This window comes from Phocoena sinus, chromosome 13, assembly GCF_008692025.1.
Source record: "Phocoena sinus isolate mPhoSin1 chromosome 13, mPhoSin1.pri, whole genome shotgun sequence".
Lineage (NCBI taxonomy): Eukaryota > Metazoa > Chordata > Mammalia > Artiodactyla > Phocoenidae > Phocoena > Phocoena sinus.
In genome coordinates this window covers 19,142,658-19,160,280 of record NC_045775.1, presented here as the reverse complement: position 1 = coordinate 19,160,280, position 17,623 = coordinate 19,142,658, and the positions used below count along the sequence as shown (strand labels likewise).

Sequence of the window (17,623 nt, the reverse complement as noted above, 5' to 3'; positions counted from 1 at the left end):
ACTCATAAGGTTTGGGATTTTATATTGCTAGGAAAAGAAATAATACATATATGATTAAAATTAAAGCGATGGATTAGATTTGGATTTTGTATTGTACTTACCAACTTTGAATTCCATACTCCTAACCTTTTGCTTATGCAGTCAGGCGACAAAGATCAAATGTTTAGTCTACGTTAGGATCTTGTTATAGATGCCAGAGAACACAAAGTCATTTCCCCTAGCATGCCAGCCAGGTCTCTCTCTTACATGTTGTGCCAGTCAGTGGCTGTGCTTAAAGATCCCTCCTGATCTGTCCCTATCAACCACTATTCTCTACAGAATCTCTAACGAAACTTGGAAGCTTATCTCTGGCCTTAGACTCATCACTACCACTTAGATTTTACTAATGTCAAACAACACACCTCTCATTCTCTTCCATTCCATTTACCCTTGTAAAAGGAGAGGAAATTCTTGTTAAATGGGAAAAACCTTTAACTTTTCCTTAAATTCTAAAATGATTAAATAAATACAGTGCCGCATGTTAGCAGCCATGCTTGTAAAGTTGAGATCCATAAGAATTTCTCACATGACTTTAATATGTTGAAATAGATCCTTTTTCTCTAGTCCTAAAACTTCCTCTGTCTCCAGCTCTTTCTCAGTACCAAAGATTGTCATATCCCCTTTTCAATATAAAAATAATACCTAGAACTCTAATCATGACTTTATTATTCCATGTAACCAAAAAAGCACATTTCTAATTTCTCCATATTAGACGTGCAGGTCATGAAAATTTCCAACTCCTAGGATCGCAATTATTTTTTACTCTTCTCTTTTGCTCCTCATTTTGTATCGATATCCACGTCCTGTCAATTCTTCATTAACAGGAGATCTTACAGTGTCCCCTCCTTCTTCATTCTCAGATACAGTTATGATCCTTATTTGGAAGCAAATACCTCATTCTAGATTCCTGCAAGATCCTTCTATCTTGTTTCTCAATTCCAGTCACTCTCACTTCTAATGTGTCCTATAAACAGCAGCAAAACCATTCCTGCTCAAATGGCATTTTCAAGATATCACTTCCCTGATAAAGAATCAGCTTGATTTCCCTACTGCAGCATGGTGGTTAAAACACATATAGATGGGCGTTAGGGTCAGAAAGGCCCTGCTTAATCATTACCTGCCTGTTCCTGGGCAAAGTGCTTAATCTCCTTAAATCTCCTATTTCTTCATCTGTAACATAAGGATAATAACTATACTTACCTACCTTTAGATTTGTTGTGAGGACTGAATGAACAGTGCATGTAACGAGTGCACTGCAGGTTCCTAGAGAATGTTGGTTATTGTTATTCTCTCCCCTTTAGACTAAGAGCTCCATGAGGGGAGTAGTGTTCACTCAGTGGATAACTCATCCCGTTCTTCCTCATCGATAAATACAATGGACACTTTTCATTCCTTCACTCATTAATGCTCAATAAATGCTAACTTATTACTATTATTTTATTGGACTGCTTGGAGCAGCATCTGAAACTGTTTCCTTCTGAAAACATTGTCATCCATTGACTTCTGTGATCCTATGCTTCCTTCATTTACTTAACGAATAAATCAAGCATCTATCATGTCTCAGGCACTGTGATAGGAGCTGAGCAAAATCACAGACCGCAAAATAGAGGTTCCTGCCCTCACGGAGTGGGAGACATAAACAAATAAAACACAAAATTAATATGTAATTTTCTTATAGTGATAAAATCATAAAGGAAAAGAATAGGGTTCATGGAGAAAAACAATAGAGGAGACCTAATTTTAATTGGGCGATCAACTGAGGCTTCTCTGAAGAAGTGATGTTTAAGCCACAGCCTGAGAGATTAATAGAATTAGTGTGTTTTTCTACTTTCCTTAGTCTCAGTACTTTTTGCCCAATTCTTCGGGGTTAGATTTCCTCATGGTTCTAATGTCCTATGCCTCCTTTCCCCTCATACTATACATTATTCTGCGGTGATATCACTCACTCAACATGGTTTCAAAGAAAAAAAATCTCTAAACCAATTACTCTGAATCTCCATCTCTAGCCAGATCTCCTGGGCCTCAGACACATAACCCCACTCCTTGCCAGATAACTCTATGCAGAGGTCACATAGGCACTTCAAATTCATCTTTCCAAATGAACTTAACATCTCCTCCTCACGCAATTTTTTTTCTCTCAGTTGGTACACTGGAGTCATTTTACCCTCTTCTCTCATATTCCACATGCAAGCAAACAGTAAGATGTGTCGATTTTTATTTCCTAAATATTTCCAAAATCCACACCTTTCTTATAGTCTCCTCTCACCTGTTGCTAAACTATTAAAAACATCATAGTTTCTATGGTGGTCTCCCTGAGCCACCAAAGTAGGCTATCAAAAACATGTTTGATCGTGTCAATCTCTTGCTTAAAACCCTTCCCTAAATCCTCACTGCCCAAAGGATAACATTCAACATAATATACAAAGTTTGCATCAGTTCCCATCTATTGTGTGTCCATTATAGAATTTGGTGAATGAGTGATTAAATGTTTGTCCAATCAAGTTTAGCCCAACCTATATAAACAATATATAAACAGACTATATATATTATATACTACATACAGTCCCTATATACACATATAGATTATATATGTTAATTTTAGTTTCAACACTAAGGAAAGACTTTAAAAATAAAATCCTTGATACTATCCCATCTTCGTAGCAAAGGTAAACATGAGTCAGAAACTTTAAATTGATCTCAATGTGGGTAGCCCAAGTTAACCCAGCAAAAAGTATTTATTGAGCTCCTACTATATGCCAGCTTCTGTTCTAGGTAGTGGGAGTACAACTGTGCATGAAACATTAAAAAATCACTGTCCTCATAGAGTTTCATTCTATTGTGAGGGAGAGAGAAGCAAAATTAAAAAGTAATGTATAGAGTATATTAGAAGGTGCTAAGTATTATGGAGGAAAACAAGGCAAAAACAGAGGCTTAGTTTTGTGGAAGGAGAGGGGCAGCAATTTTAAGTAAGTAGTTAGGAAGGGCCTCACTGACAAGGTGAAACATGAGCAAAGACTTGAAGGAGGTGAGGAAGAGAGAATGACATCTGGAAGAAGAGTGCTCCTGGCAGAGGAAGGGCCATACACTTTAGCTTTACTCTGAGTGAATTAGCCAATCACTGGAGGATTAAGAACAGAAGAATGACAAGGTCTGATTTTCATTCTAAGGCTTCCTCCATGAACGATAAGCACAATCTTTCTGATCTCAGTAATTTGGCATCTAAATAAGTTTCCAGCTGCCAAATGGACATTTCCATTTGGATATCCCACGTCACCTCAAATTCAACACGTATGAAACATGATGGGCTTTTAAGTTCCAGATTTCTTTTTTTTTTTTTTTTTTTTAAACATCTTTATTGGGGTATAATTGCTCTACAATGGTGTGTTAGTTTCTGCTCCACAACAAAGCGAATCAGCTATACATATACATATGTTCCCATATGTCTTCCCTCTTGCGTCTCCCTCCCTCCCACTCTCCCCATCCCACCCTTCCAGGCTGTCACAAAGCACCGAGCTAATATCCCTGTGCCTTGCGGCTGCTTCCCCCCAGCTATCTACCTTACTACGTTTGTTAGTGTGTATATGTCCATAACTCTCTCTCGCCCTATCAAAACTCACCCCTCCCCCTCCCCATACCCTCAAGTCCGTTCTCCAGTAGGTCTGCGTCTTTATTCCTATCTTACCCCTAGGTTCTTCATGACATTTTTTTCCCTTAAATTCCATATATATGTGTTAGCATACGGTATTTGTCTTTTTCTTTCTGACTTACTTCACTCTGTATGACAGACTCTAGGTCTATCCATCTCATTACAAATAGCTCAATTTCATTTCTTTTTAAGGCTGAGTAATATTCCATTGTGTATATGTGCCACATCTTCTTTATCCATTCATCCGATGATGGGCGCTTAGGTTGTTTCCATGTCCTGGCTATTGTAAATAGAGCTGCAATGAACATTTTGGTACATGACTCTTTTTGAATTTTGGTTTTCTCAGGGTATATGCCAAGTAGTGGGATTGCTGGGTCATATGGTAATTCTATCTGTAGTTTTTTAAGGAACCTCCATACTGTTCTCCACAGTGGCTGAACCAATTCACATTCCCACCAGCAGTGCAAGAGTGTCCCCTTTTCTCCACACCCTCTCCAGCATTTATTGTTTCTAGATTTTTTGATGATGGCCATTCTGACTGGTGTGAGATGATATCTCATTGTAGTTTTGATTTGCATTTCTCTAATGATTAATGATGTTGAGCATTCTTTCATGTGTTTGTTGGCATTCTGTATATCTTCTTTGGAGAAATGTCTATTTAGGTCTTCTGCCCATTTTTGGATGGGGTTGTTTGTTTTTTTGTTATTGAGCTGCATGAGCTGCTTGTAAATTTTGGAGATTAATCCTTTGTCAGTTGCTTCATTTGCAAATGTTTTCTCCCATTCTGAGGGTTGTCTTTTGGTCTTGGTTATGGTTTCCTTTGCTGTGCAAAAGCTTTGAAGTTTCATTAGGTCCCATTTGTTTATTTTTGTTTTTATTTCCATTACTCTAGGAGGTGGGTCAGAAAGGATCTTGCTGTGATTTATGTCATAGAGTGTTCTTCCTATGTTTTCTTCTAAGAGTTTGATAGTTTCTGGCCTTACATTTAGGTCTTTAATCCATTTTGAGCTTATTTTTGTGTATGGTGTTAGGGAGTGATCTAATCTCATACTTTTACATGTACCTGTCCAGTTTTCCCAGCACCATTTATTGAAGAGGCTGTCCTTTCTCCACTGTACATTCCTGCCTCCTTTATCAAAGATAAGGTGTCCATATGTGCGTGGGTTTATCTCTGGGCTTTCTATCCTGTTCCACTGATCTATCTTTCTGTTTTTGTGCCAGTACCATACTGTCTTGATTACTGTTGCTTTGTAATATAGTCTGAAGTCAGGGAGCCTTATTCCTCCAGCTCCTTTTTTCGTTCTCAAGATTGCTTTGGCTATTCGGGGTCTTTTGTGTTTCCATACAAATTGCGAAATTTTTTGTTCTAGTTCTGTGGAAAATGCCAGTGGTAGTTTGATAGGGATTGCATTGAATCTGTAGATTGCTTTGGGTAGTAGAGTCATTTTCACAATGTTGATTCTTCCCATCCAAGAACATGGTATATCTCTCCATCTATTTGTATCATCTTTCATCAGTGTCCTATAATTTTCTGCATACAGGTCTTTCGTATCCTTAGGTAGGTTTATTCCTAGATATTTTATTCTTTTTGTTGCAATGGTAAATGGGAGTGTTTTCTTGATTTCACTTTCAGATTTTTCATCATTAGTATATAGGAATGCCAGAGATTTCTGTGCATTAATTTTGTATCCTGCTACTTTACCAAATTCATTGATTAGCTCTAGTAGTTTTCTGGTAGCATCTTTAGGATTCTCTATGTATAGTATGTCATCTGCAAACAGTGACAGCTTTACTTCTTCTTTTCCGATTTGGATTCCTTTTATTTCCTTTTCTTCTCTGATTGCTGTGGCTAAAACTTCCAAAACTATGTTGAATAAGAGTGGTGAGAGTGGGCAACCTTGTCTTGTTCCTGATCTTAGTGGAAATGCTTTCAGTTTTTCACCATTGAGGATGATGTTTGCTGTGGGCTTGTCATATATGGCTTTTATTATGTTTAGGAAAGTTCCCTCTATGCCTACTTTCTGGAGGGTTTTTATCATAAATGGGTGTTGAATTTTGTCGAAAGCTTTCTCTGCAGCTATTGAGATGATCATATGGTTTTTCTCCTTCAATTTGTTAATATGGTTTATCACATTGATAGATTTGCGTATATTGAAGAATCCTTGCATTCCTGGAATAAACCCCACTTGATCATGGTGTATGATCCTTTTAATGTGCTGTTGGATTCTGTTTGCTAGTATTTTGTTGAGGATTTTTGCATCTATGTTCATCAGTGATATTGGCCTGTAGTTTTCTTTCTTTGTGACATCCTTGTCTGGTTTTGGTATCAAGGTGATGGTGGCTTCGTAGAAGGAATTTGGGAGTGTTCCTCCCTCTGCTATAGTTTGGAAGAGTTCGAGAAGGATAGGTGTTAGCTCTTCTCTAAACGTTTGATAGAATTCACCTGTGAAGCCATCTGGTCCTGGGCTTTTGTTTGTTGGAAGGTTTTTAATCACAGTTTCAATTTCAGTGCTTGTGATTGGTCTGTTCATATTTTCTATTTCTTCCTGATTCAGTCTTGGCAGGTTGTGCATTTCTAAGAATTTGTCCATTTCTTCCAGATTGTCCATTTTATTGGCATAGAGTTGCTTGTAGTAATCTCTCATGATTGTTTTTATTTCTGCAGTGTCAGTTGTTACTTCTCCTTTTTCATTTCTAATTCTATTGATTTGAGTCTTCTCCCTTTTTTTCTTGATGAGTCTGGCTAGTGGTTTATCTATTTTGTTTATCTTCTCAAAGAACCAGCTTTTAGTTTTATTGATCTTTGCTATTGTTTCCTTCATTTCTTTTTCATTTATTTCTGATCTGATTTTTATGATTTCTTTCCTTCTGCTAGCTTTGGGGTTTTTTTGTTCTTCTTTCTCTAATTGCTTGAGGTGCAAGGTTAGGTTGTTTATTCGAGATGTTTCCTGCTTCTTAAGGTGGGCTTGTATTGCTATAAACTTCCCCCTTAGAACTGCTTTTGCTGCATCCCATAGGTTTTGGGTCGTTGTGTCTCCATTGTCATTTGTTTCTAGGTATTTTTTTATTTCCTCTTTGATTTCTTCAGTGATCACTTCATTATTAAGTAGTGTATTGTTTAGCCTCCATGTGTTTGTATTTTTTAAAGATCTTTTCCTGTAATTGATATCTAGTCTCATGGCGTTGTGGTCGGAAAAGACCAGATTTCTATTACTGACACATAAATGAGATGAACTGCACTATGGATTAATGTCATCATAGAAAAACATTTATTAAACCTCTTGTCAGGGGGAGAGGAAGGCTCTATATGACAAGGAAAATAATTACAATTTAAGGTGGACAGCCTCAATGCAAAGGTCAATATGCCAGACTTGCCACCACAACCAAAAAGATGTTGAAAGACCCAACAGTGGCTTTGTTAGCATCCATTCTCAAATACAAAACTAGAAAAATCAGCTAAGTGATATATTACTATAATGAGTAAGACTGCTACTTTCTTCTCCTATGGAGAGTCATAGAAACATAAACGAGATTAACCAGATACCACAGAAGTAAAGAAGCCACTTAATTTTATTTTTACTTAGAAATAAAATATAAATATATTTCAAAGTTTATTAAAACAAAAAATGAAATTATGTGATAAATTCATAATAATAAAGAAGCATCAATGCTAAATTTTTCAACAAAAGTAGAAATAAAAGAGAGAAGAAAATGATGAACAGGAAAGAAAACGAAAGATAAGACTTTAGAGTTTGCTAAAATCCAAAAGAAAAGAGTTAACTAACTCCTACTTAATGCTCAGCTTTACTTAGCTGCCAGTCTTCCCTGCCTCCTAAGACATTAGGTTACACCTATCTAAGAACTTACCCATCTGAATTCTATTGGCTCTCAAAATACTGCTGGGCATATATTTCTTATGATAATATGCTATAAAATTATAATTCTCTTGTTTGTCTCCTCTTCTAGATTGTGAACTCAAAAACAGTTACTAGATCTTTTCATTGTATATCCAATATGTAACATAATGTCTAAAAGATATAGAAGCTAAAATAGGTGATAAATTAAGTGATTAAGTTATTTTACTAATATGACATTTAAATTTTTTAAATAATATTTAAGGTTTTTTATAATTAAGTATTTTCTGGAATCTTTCAAAATGTTTTGGAATTCTTTTCTAAAATTGAGAAATTGAGTTTTCTTTAAATCCTTGTTCTCCTGTTTTCAATGGAAAAAAAAAAACCACCACCACCTTCTTGGTCTAGAAATTTGAGAACATCTCTTCTAATTCTGAAAAGGTTAAGATCTATTTTGGAAAAACCTCCTACTATATTTCACAGTACGATAGAGACACAAAAATATGTTGCATTTACACAACTGTAAACATAAGCAATACAATCTCACAGTTTGGATAATTTTGAGCAACAAATAAATCTGGATTTCAAATGAGATTCCCCAGACTATGCTAAGTCAGACTACTGGTTGAAGACTGACATCTGCTAAATTTATCTGAAATTCTGGGGTTGAGGAGACATCAGACAACAATTCAACAGCAATTCAATATCTGGCTTACCAAAATAAGAGCCAATAGTAAGAAGCTATGAGAAAGTCACCAACAATTTGCTGATGATATGATTCTGGTATTACCTGCTTTCTATTTACAAAACACAATAAACAGATAGTGGAATGCAAAACCTCTGATGAGTGAAAACTTTTACAGCTATTCTATTTGTGGAATGGCTTTATATTTGGCAGTAAGGGAACTTAAACAAGGTTCATTAAGAAAAGAAATGTTGGTTTCAGGAAGCCAATTTACATATCACCTTTAAAAAAAAGAGGTTAGGTTTCTAAGTAAAAGTATGCTGTTGATTTAAAAAGAGTTGCTAAGTTATACACAATCTCATGCACTCTCTAGAGAGCAGTTTTTGGAACTAGAAACCACATCTACCTCTGTTCAAATGGACCAGACTAAACCAAATAGGTTGGGCTGAAGAAATAGGTCAGTGCTTTATATTTCAGTTGAATTATAGATTTCTACATAAGAAATTTGTCACTCACCTCCCAGATTTGGCTGAGGACTGCATCATTTGAAAAATAAGTAACAGTTAGTTAATAAACAACTCTAATAATATACTTGAAAATGCTAGCAAGCAATTAGCACAGAGAAGCACAGACATGAGAGGGACACTCTGAGAGTTAAACCTCCCCAAGTTGATAATATCACACAGGAAAAATCGTGACAAATAAAGAGCTCCTGCACTGGGTAACTGCCATAAAGGATGTTTCTCAGACTGGAGTCCGACACCTAGGGTTCTCTAAAAAAAAGTTTTCAATTTTGTCTTTTCACTTCAGTGACAGTTGAATTCTTTCTCATGTGATAAGAAAGGATGGGGACTTTAGGATTTCTATTGCCCTTTTTATGGTTAAATAATTTCCCATTGTTTGGATATACCACATTTTGTTTATGTATTCATCAAATGATGGCCACTTAGGTTTCCCATTACTGGGGCTATTTAACAACAATGCTGCTATGAACATTTATGTGCAAATTTTTGTATGAACCTGTTTCAATTCTCTTGGGTATGAAACTACTAGGTCATACTGTAACTCTCTAAATTTTTGAGGAATTGCCAAACTGTCTTCCACAGTGGCTGTACCATCTTAAATTCTCACCATCAAATGTACAAGTGTTCCAATTTTTCCACATCCTCACCGAAAATTGGTATTTTCTGTTTTTTATTGGTAAGTCATAAGAGTTCTTTATATTCATGTCTAGATCCTTATCAGATATATGATTTGCAAATATTTTCTCCCATTCTGTGGATTATCTTTTCACTTTCTTTATAGTAACTTCTGATGAACAAGAGTTCTTAATTTTGATGAAATCCAACTCATCTACTATTTCATCTTTGTTTAGTAAGTACAACATCTGGGCTTCTTAAGACAGTTTCTACTGACTGCTATCTTTCCTGTGTATGGGCCATACTTTTTCTGTTTCTTTGTATGCCTCCAATTTTTTTGTTAAAAAACATATTTTATTCTATTTATTTTATTTTTAAAAATATTTTATTATTTTTTATTTATTTATTTTGGGCTGCGTTGGGTCTTCATTGCTGCGCGTGGGCTTTCTCTAGTTGCGGTGAGCGGGGGCTGCTCTTCGTTGTGGTGCACAGGCTCCTCACTGTGGTGGCTTATCTTGTTGCGGAGCACGGGATCTAGGCGTGTGGGCCCCAGTAGTTGTGGCACACAGGCTCAGTAGTTGTGTCGCACGGGCTTAGTTGCTCCACAGCACGTGAAATCTTCCCAGACCAGGGCTCGAACCCGTGTCCCCTGCATTGGCAGGCGGATTCTTAACCACTGCACCACCAGGGAAGCCCAAAAAACAGATATTTTAGAGCTAATGACTGAACAAGGATTTCCTTAAACATCTGGAAGCAAAAATTCTCTCTGAACCCACAAAGCAGGAACCAAAACTCAGATCGTGGTTATCCCTGGCCCAGAGAAGAGTCCCTGCCACATAAGCCTCTGCAATAAACATGTCCATATCTTAACTGTTATGGCCAGGAATAAAAAGCAAAAGCAAAGAAACAGATTCAAAGCAATGAGTTCTTAAAAACAGACGTCATTTTATCTTATTTCATTGATTCTATAAAATATGAGATTTTTTTAAAGTGCTTTTTGTAAAAGAAAATCCTGTGCAAACTCTTTTAAATTTATTACACTAATAATAAAGACATTATCGAGGACTTGGCAACTTAACTTCTAAAAGTATATAATATTTGAAACAATGTATTTAATAAATTTATGTTTACTACTAAAAGTTTATTCTACAGATCAAGAGACAATGCTTCTTTTTTCTGCATTATTTTTTTCTAAATGGAAAGAATAATTTGGAAAAAGGGTTAAAAAGTATTCTTTCTTTTCTATTAGCAAATATATAGGAAGAAGAAAACCAAATAAGTTTTAAACCCCAAAGTTTAAATTCCTCATATTGACTTTATTTAAAATTTAATTTTTTAAGGTAAGAAATACACATATATGCATTTGCCTTGTTAAAATACTCCTATTTAGGAAAAACAGTCAGCATATGAAACATGTTTATGGCAGCTATTGTATTAAAACAGTTTGGCAAAAATATCCTCAACATTTCCTTATAAATCTACAAAGCTAGATGATTCCAGTTATTTTAAAATGACATTGGGTTATTGTAGATATACTGTACATGTCTTCCAAAAATCAGTTCTACATTGTTCTAACGTGAAAAATATGTTGGTATTAAAAAAAAGATTAAAATCAGTCTTCCTGACTATAGCTATCTTTAACTATAAACAACAAAATAAGTATTTGATATTTACTTGCATGTTCACAGAGAACAGTTTATAGTAATCTAGCAAAAAGGTAACAGCCTTAAAAAAAGAAAATGATGGACATAGAGACAAAAATGTCAATCTCTGTCTTTTTCCACGAACTTCACCCTCTTTCACAGATTCAGATACTAATGAGCAGAGAAACAGCTAAAGCGGGGGCCAGACGAGACTGAAGATCAACATTAGACATAGATAATCCACAGATGATTATCCAAGACCAAATAACCACATTTACTATATAAAATTACTCCAATATCTAAAATAAAGAATTAAGCCCCTGATCAGAAGTGGTTCAATTTTTCTCAAACATTTCAGAAACTCACTTTAAAATACAGAGTTAAATGTACATATATAAACCAACAAAAGAAAAAAAAATCATATTGAAATTTGATTTCTAAAGTTATAAGGTGGCAGTAATACCAAAATAATAGAGCTGCATGGGTCAAAATAATCTGCCAAAATAATGGAGTTGTATTTTGAGGGCATTAGCAAATGATCGAGTCAAGTTAAACCTTCAGTTAATTTCAGGATCATCTCCCCAGCAGGAGGGGAAGGGACATAAATTAATTCACAATACAACTCTAGCTACAATCTTCATTGCTCACATTTACAGAAAGGAGATGCATTTTTAAAAGCCCAGCTTTAAACCTAAGTCATCTTACTTGATTCATTTATATTTGGTAAAAACTTTATTGATACCCATTGAAAAAATGAAAAAAAAAAAAAATCCCCAAGCATCTCAGGTGAATAGCTGGTTAAACAGCATCAGTATCTCCTCAATAAAATAATAATTTATCTAGCTATACCCCTTCCAGTGTAATACCCAGCTAAAGACTAACTCTAAACAAGTGAAACTTAAATTTCACTTTCCAGTGTTCTCAATAAAATAATAACTATGAAAATCATGCTTATAAATTTTAAACTGGAGACTCAGACTTATAAAATTTCAGAAGAGGGACCCTAGCAATTGTCATCTCATACAGTGCTTCTCGACTTTTTGACTATAGACTACTTAGCACATACAAAATGCCTGTCCTGCCTATTTCCACTTTTACAGTATAAAGTTAGTAGTAAAAAAGAATTTGAGAGAAACAAAATAATAAAAAGGTTCACAGAAAAACATAGGCCCATTAATATGTATTCAATTAAAGGATATGACAATGTAATAATATATATTGTGTGTTTATGTATCTCACATATATGAACTCATTGATTCCTCACAACTGCCCTATGAAGTGTGTATTATTATTATCTCCACTTTACAGAATCACTGACTGAGTTCAATGGTTTTATCTTACTAATAGAGAACCTATGGGCTGATGATGACAACAATGATGATGACTAACACTTTTATAGGATTTACTATGTGCCATTCTAAGCATCTAACATAGTATTTACTTATAAACCTTACTAATTCATTTACTCATAAGATATGAGGTATGTAGTATTATAATCCATTTTAGAGATGAGGAAACCAAGGCACAGAGAGGTTACTTAATCTGCCCAACATCTTAAGTAGCAGAAGTAGAAATCAAATTACCAATTCTTAGGTAATTTGGTTCCAGAATCTGGCCATGTTTTAACTTATATAACTAACCTATATAACCTAACCTTACATACTGATGAGTAGAAAAGTCAACAACAGAGTCTAAATTTTGCTTTTACCTCTACACTAAAATGCTTCTTCATTAGGAAAGTCTTCAGAAAAGTTGACATTAAGTTATACCACATCTAAAAATCCTGGGTGGTTATTTACAAAGTTCTCAAACACATGAACAGAGAATCTTTCTAACTCTTCACCCAAACATCACATAGAAATAAATAAAATTAATCATATACCTTATCCTGACTTATCTTCTATGGTCATTACAAATAAAACCAATTATTTCTTATAAGATGTGATTCACCTTAAAATGTAAATGTACTATTCCTTCAAAATCTAAAGTTCTGCCTTTAATTTGTCCAAAAGTTTATAAATCTTGGATTCTAAGATTATATGTATACATAGGCACACATACATAAAATTCCTTTCAATAACATCCAAATCATCTTTAGGAATCTACCTTCTGGAATTTTGGGATCCTACCATGTTTTAACAGACTTTCTCCTGAAAAAAATCTTCATGGGCTTCATTCTACCGGATAAGATTCTCAGTAACAAAACCATGAATCTCCAAAGTCCCATATCATAGTCTCTTTAGAAAGGAACATAGATGGAGACAGACAAGCTCAAAATGAGTGCCACTGTACAAAACAGCTGGCCTATACTTTTTCAAAATGTCAATATCATGGAAGACAAAGAAAAAAAGGTGTAAACTATTCCAGGTTAAAGGAACCAAAGAGATGTGACAATTATGCAATGTATGATTCTGGATTAGACAACTGACTAAACTGTAATATAGACCATATATTAGATAATAATAATGAAAATGTTAAGCTTCCTGAATTTGATTATTATATTGTGGTTAAGTAGGAGACATTAGGAGTAAAAGATCATAAATGTCTACAACTTACTCTCAACTGTGATTCATCATCATCATAGTGGTGATGGAGGGGGAGGGGCAGGAGAAGTAGTAGTAAATACATACAGAGAGAGAAAGCAAATGTAACAAAATGTTTACAACTGGTGAAACTGGGCAATGGGCACATAGGTGTGCAATCTACAAATCTTGCAGCTATTTGGTATGTTTAAAGTTGGTCTGAATAAATGTTAAGGAGAAATATAAAAGATAAAAACTTTCATTGTGACATGAAGAAAACATGACTTTCTCAGAGTCACTCACTGAACAATGAGTTAAAGAAAAAGACACCCAGCCCAGAGTTCAATCACTAGATTATTCTATTTTCTCTCCCTTTCTCTTTCATAAAGTCGAGGTATGAACATTTCTGTCTAAAAACTCTTAAAGAGAGGACTCTCCTACATGACTAAAATTTCTCTTAATTATAATATATCCTACTCTGCAAAACTTTTTTCTTAATAATCAGAATGCTTATTAACTTCTCTCTCCTTATTGAGAATCAACAGTCTGATTTCAAACAACAGAAAATTTAAGTTAATAAATACAATGTATCACCAGTTAATAAAAGCCATAAATCTGGAGCATGTTCGTTCCGGAAACCAATGAGGTTTTAAAGAGAGAGGTAGTAGGATCAAATGAGTATCTTCTCAAATCATGCTGCACCACCAGTCCTTGCTTTAAAGTTCTCTGCCAATTCATAGTCTTGCCTCCGTTTCCCAAATTCATTATTTATTCCAAACATAGGCATTGGTTGTCAGCCAACCAAATTTAATTGCCTTTAACTTCTATGATTGCTAAACCCCACCCTCCAAACTGACAGCGATCACCCTCCAGGGTGACAACTGTCTCCTCCTTTAAAAGTGGGTGGGTGGGCTTCCCTGGTGGCTCAGTGGTTAAGAATCCACCTGCCAATGCAGGGCACAGGGGCTCGAGCCCTGGTCCGGGAAGATCCCACATGCTGTGGAGCAACTAAGCCCGTGTGCCACAACTACTAGGCCTGCACTCTAGAGCCTGCAAGCCACAGCTACTGGGCCCACGTGCCACAGCTACTGAAGCCTGCATATATATTCTAGAGCCCGTGCTCTGCAACGAAGAGTAGCCCCCACTTGCTGCAAGTAGAGAAAGCCTGGGCGCAGCAACAAAGACCCAACACAGCTAAAAATAAATAAATAAATAAATTTATTTTTTTTTTAAAAGTGGGTGGGTGTGCAATGAGTCAGAGATGAGGGGGGTTTACTGGGATACTGATATTGTTCTACTTCTTAACCTGGATGGCATTTACACAAATACATTCAGTACATGATAACTCAAGAGTTATACCCTTAGGGCTTCCCTGGTGGCACAGTGGTTAAGAATCTGCCTGCTAATACAGGGGACACGGGTTCGAGCCCTGGTCCGGGAAGATCCCACATGCCGTGGAGCAACTAAGTCCATGTGCCACAACTACTGAGCCTGCACTCTAGAGCATGCGAGCCACAACTATTGAGCCCTTGTGCCACAACTACTGAAGCCCACACACCTAGAGTCAGTGCTCCACAACAAGAGAAGCCACCGCGATGAGAAGCACGTGCACCATAACAAAGAGTAGTCCCTGCTCCCTGCAACTAGAGAAAGCCCGCGTGCAGCAACAAAGACCCAACGCAGCCAGAAGTAAAATTAATTAAAAGAGTTATACCCTTAAAATTTATGATTTTTATTTATATATGTTATAATTCAATTAAAACTTCCTGCTGGAAGTCTTCCCCTTACTTGGTTTACCAGTTTCTGATTACTCTTCAACTTTCTAGTCTCGGCTTGGTGCATGTTTATTTTTCTCACTGTAGGCTGCTATGACCACTGTCATGTTCATGGATACACTAGTTCTATTCCTTCAGTTAGCTCACAAACTCTTAGAAAACAACAATGTAAAACTGCTCAAATGTACAGAATGGATGCTAGATGTAAATAGATTTAATGACTGGATTATAATAGAAATGGAGATATGGGGATATATGTATATGTATAGTTGAATCACTTTGTTATAAAGCAGAAACTAACACACCATTGTAAAGCAATTATACTGCAATAAAGATGTTTAAAAAAAAATGTATAGACCAAATCTGCGGATGGTTCAGTAAAGTTTTTCCCCTGCCATTTAAAAAAATTTTTATATTGGAATATAGTTGATTTACAATGTTGTTAGTTTTAGGTGTACAGCAAAGTGAATCAGTTATACATATACATATATACATTCTTTTTTGTTTTTTAGATTCTTTTCCCATATAGGCCATTACAGAGTATCGAGTAGAGTTCCCTGTGCAATACGGCAAGTTCTTATTAGTTATCTATTTTATATATAGTAGTGTGTGCTGCCATTTTTAATTCAGTAAGGACTTGAGGGTTTCATAGTGAGATACTGATCTGAACCAGTATTAATTTCAATGTGCATTACAGTGGTTTACAAAGTATCATCTATAACTTTTCTAACATCTTCATTTAGGAATGTCAGCACATATTTTAGAATAACCTTGAAGCTTCTCAGATCAAAGACATATTTCCATAAAAAATAAGAGTCAACAAGTAATCATTTTCACACCATACTTTTGCAGAAACAAAGCTCTTTAAAAACAGAGCTACAATTCCTACCTGGGAGACTTCTTTGTTCATAGTGAGTCCTCAGAACATATATGGTCAAATCTGGTGCTCCAGAGAGTAGCTTCCAATGGAATGGGGGAAAGGTATTTTCCAGAGATGGCTCAAGTCTCTTCACTCTTACCTCTTCTAAGGCCAATTATGCAAACAACTAAAACAAAGGAGAAGAAAAAAATAAAAGCAGAAGGGAGGTTAGACTGTCATTTTATTCTCTAAGAAATAATAAAGGTCAGAAATGCTCGGTTAAAAAAAAGAAAATACAACTTTTCAGGCCAAATGGAAAAACACTTCCAAAAGACAATGGATGGAGATCTGATTTTACAACTGAAGTCCTTCTGGTACCTGAATATATATTCTTATTTAAGACTGCTGCTTGAGTAATACATAATTGCATTCTGCCCTTAATCTCCTGACAGGTCCATTTATATGTCTTTTAAAATATTTTTCTGGCTGCATTTGTATGTTTATCTTTCTTTTTACCTATAAATTCTGATTTTTAATGTTTTCAGTTTGCATTTAATTCCTTCTTTCATTTCTGTAATACTTCTCACTATGTATTAAAGTTACTATGATACTTAACTTTCAAATTTTTTATTGAAAAAGTTTACAAAAATTTTATATTCCTAATACCTAAAAATAAAATTCATTGAGCTCTGGTTCCAGTAAAGATGAACTATCTTGTATTGGACTAACTTGCCCACAGATAATGATGATTAACTCTGGACAAAATAAAAATTACTCAAAGACACTGAAAAGTGACTAAAAGCAGGCAGAAACATAGGGAATTTGATCACTGAAAGAAAGGAATCATACTGAATAAGATCTATACTTATAAGACTTTCCCTTAAGAGAACTCTTCCCAGTATACCCCTTAAGTACTACTGGGAGGCTAGACCTAAGGGAGAAAACCACTGTCTCACTGGCTTGAGGCATTAGAGAATGTAGTTCAGAGCTGACAGGATGCTAGATAATAGGAGGAGAAAACCATGGTAGGAAGGGCAGTACAGTAAGGGGGTGGGGGACCTTAATTCTGTATGCAAATTTTCCTCAAATCCTTGGTTGATCCAAATACCCCTATATAACCATACCACAAATGAGATTCCCTTTTGCTGTTTATAATCATACACTCCTCACTCCCTTCTTCTTAACTCCTAGCAACTACTTATCTGCCCTCTATTTTTATAATTTTGTCACTTTGAGAATATTACAAAGATTGAATCAAATAGTATGGAAACATTTTGTACTGGCTTTTCTCACTCAGTATAATGCCCTTGAGATCCATCCAACATGTTGCATATACAAATAGTTTGTTGCTTTTTATTGCTCCATGGTTTGAAGGTACCACAGTTTCTTTTTCACCATTCCCTGTTGAAGTACGTTTGGGTTGTTTTCAATTTGGGGCTATTATGAATAAAGCTGCTATAA

General features: G+C 35.5%; 1 protein-coding gene across 1 annotated transcript in view; it reads right to left on the bottom strand.

Annotated features, from left to right (window-relative positions):
• The window catches only part of NCOA1 (nuclear receptor coactivator 1), a 262,458-nt gene that overhangs the window by 103,656 nt on the left and 141,179 nt on the right, over window positions 1–17,623 (bottom strand). The window contains 1 exon segment of the mRNA XM_032652699.1: window positions 16,193–16,349. The gene's annotated coding sequence lies outside the window, so the exon portion shown is untranslated.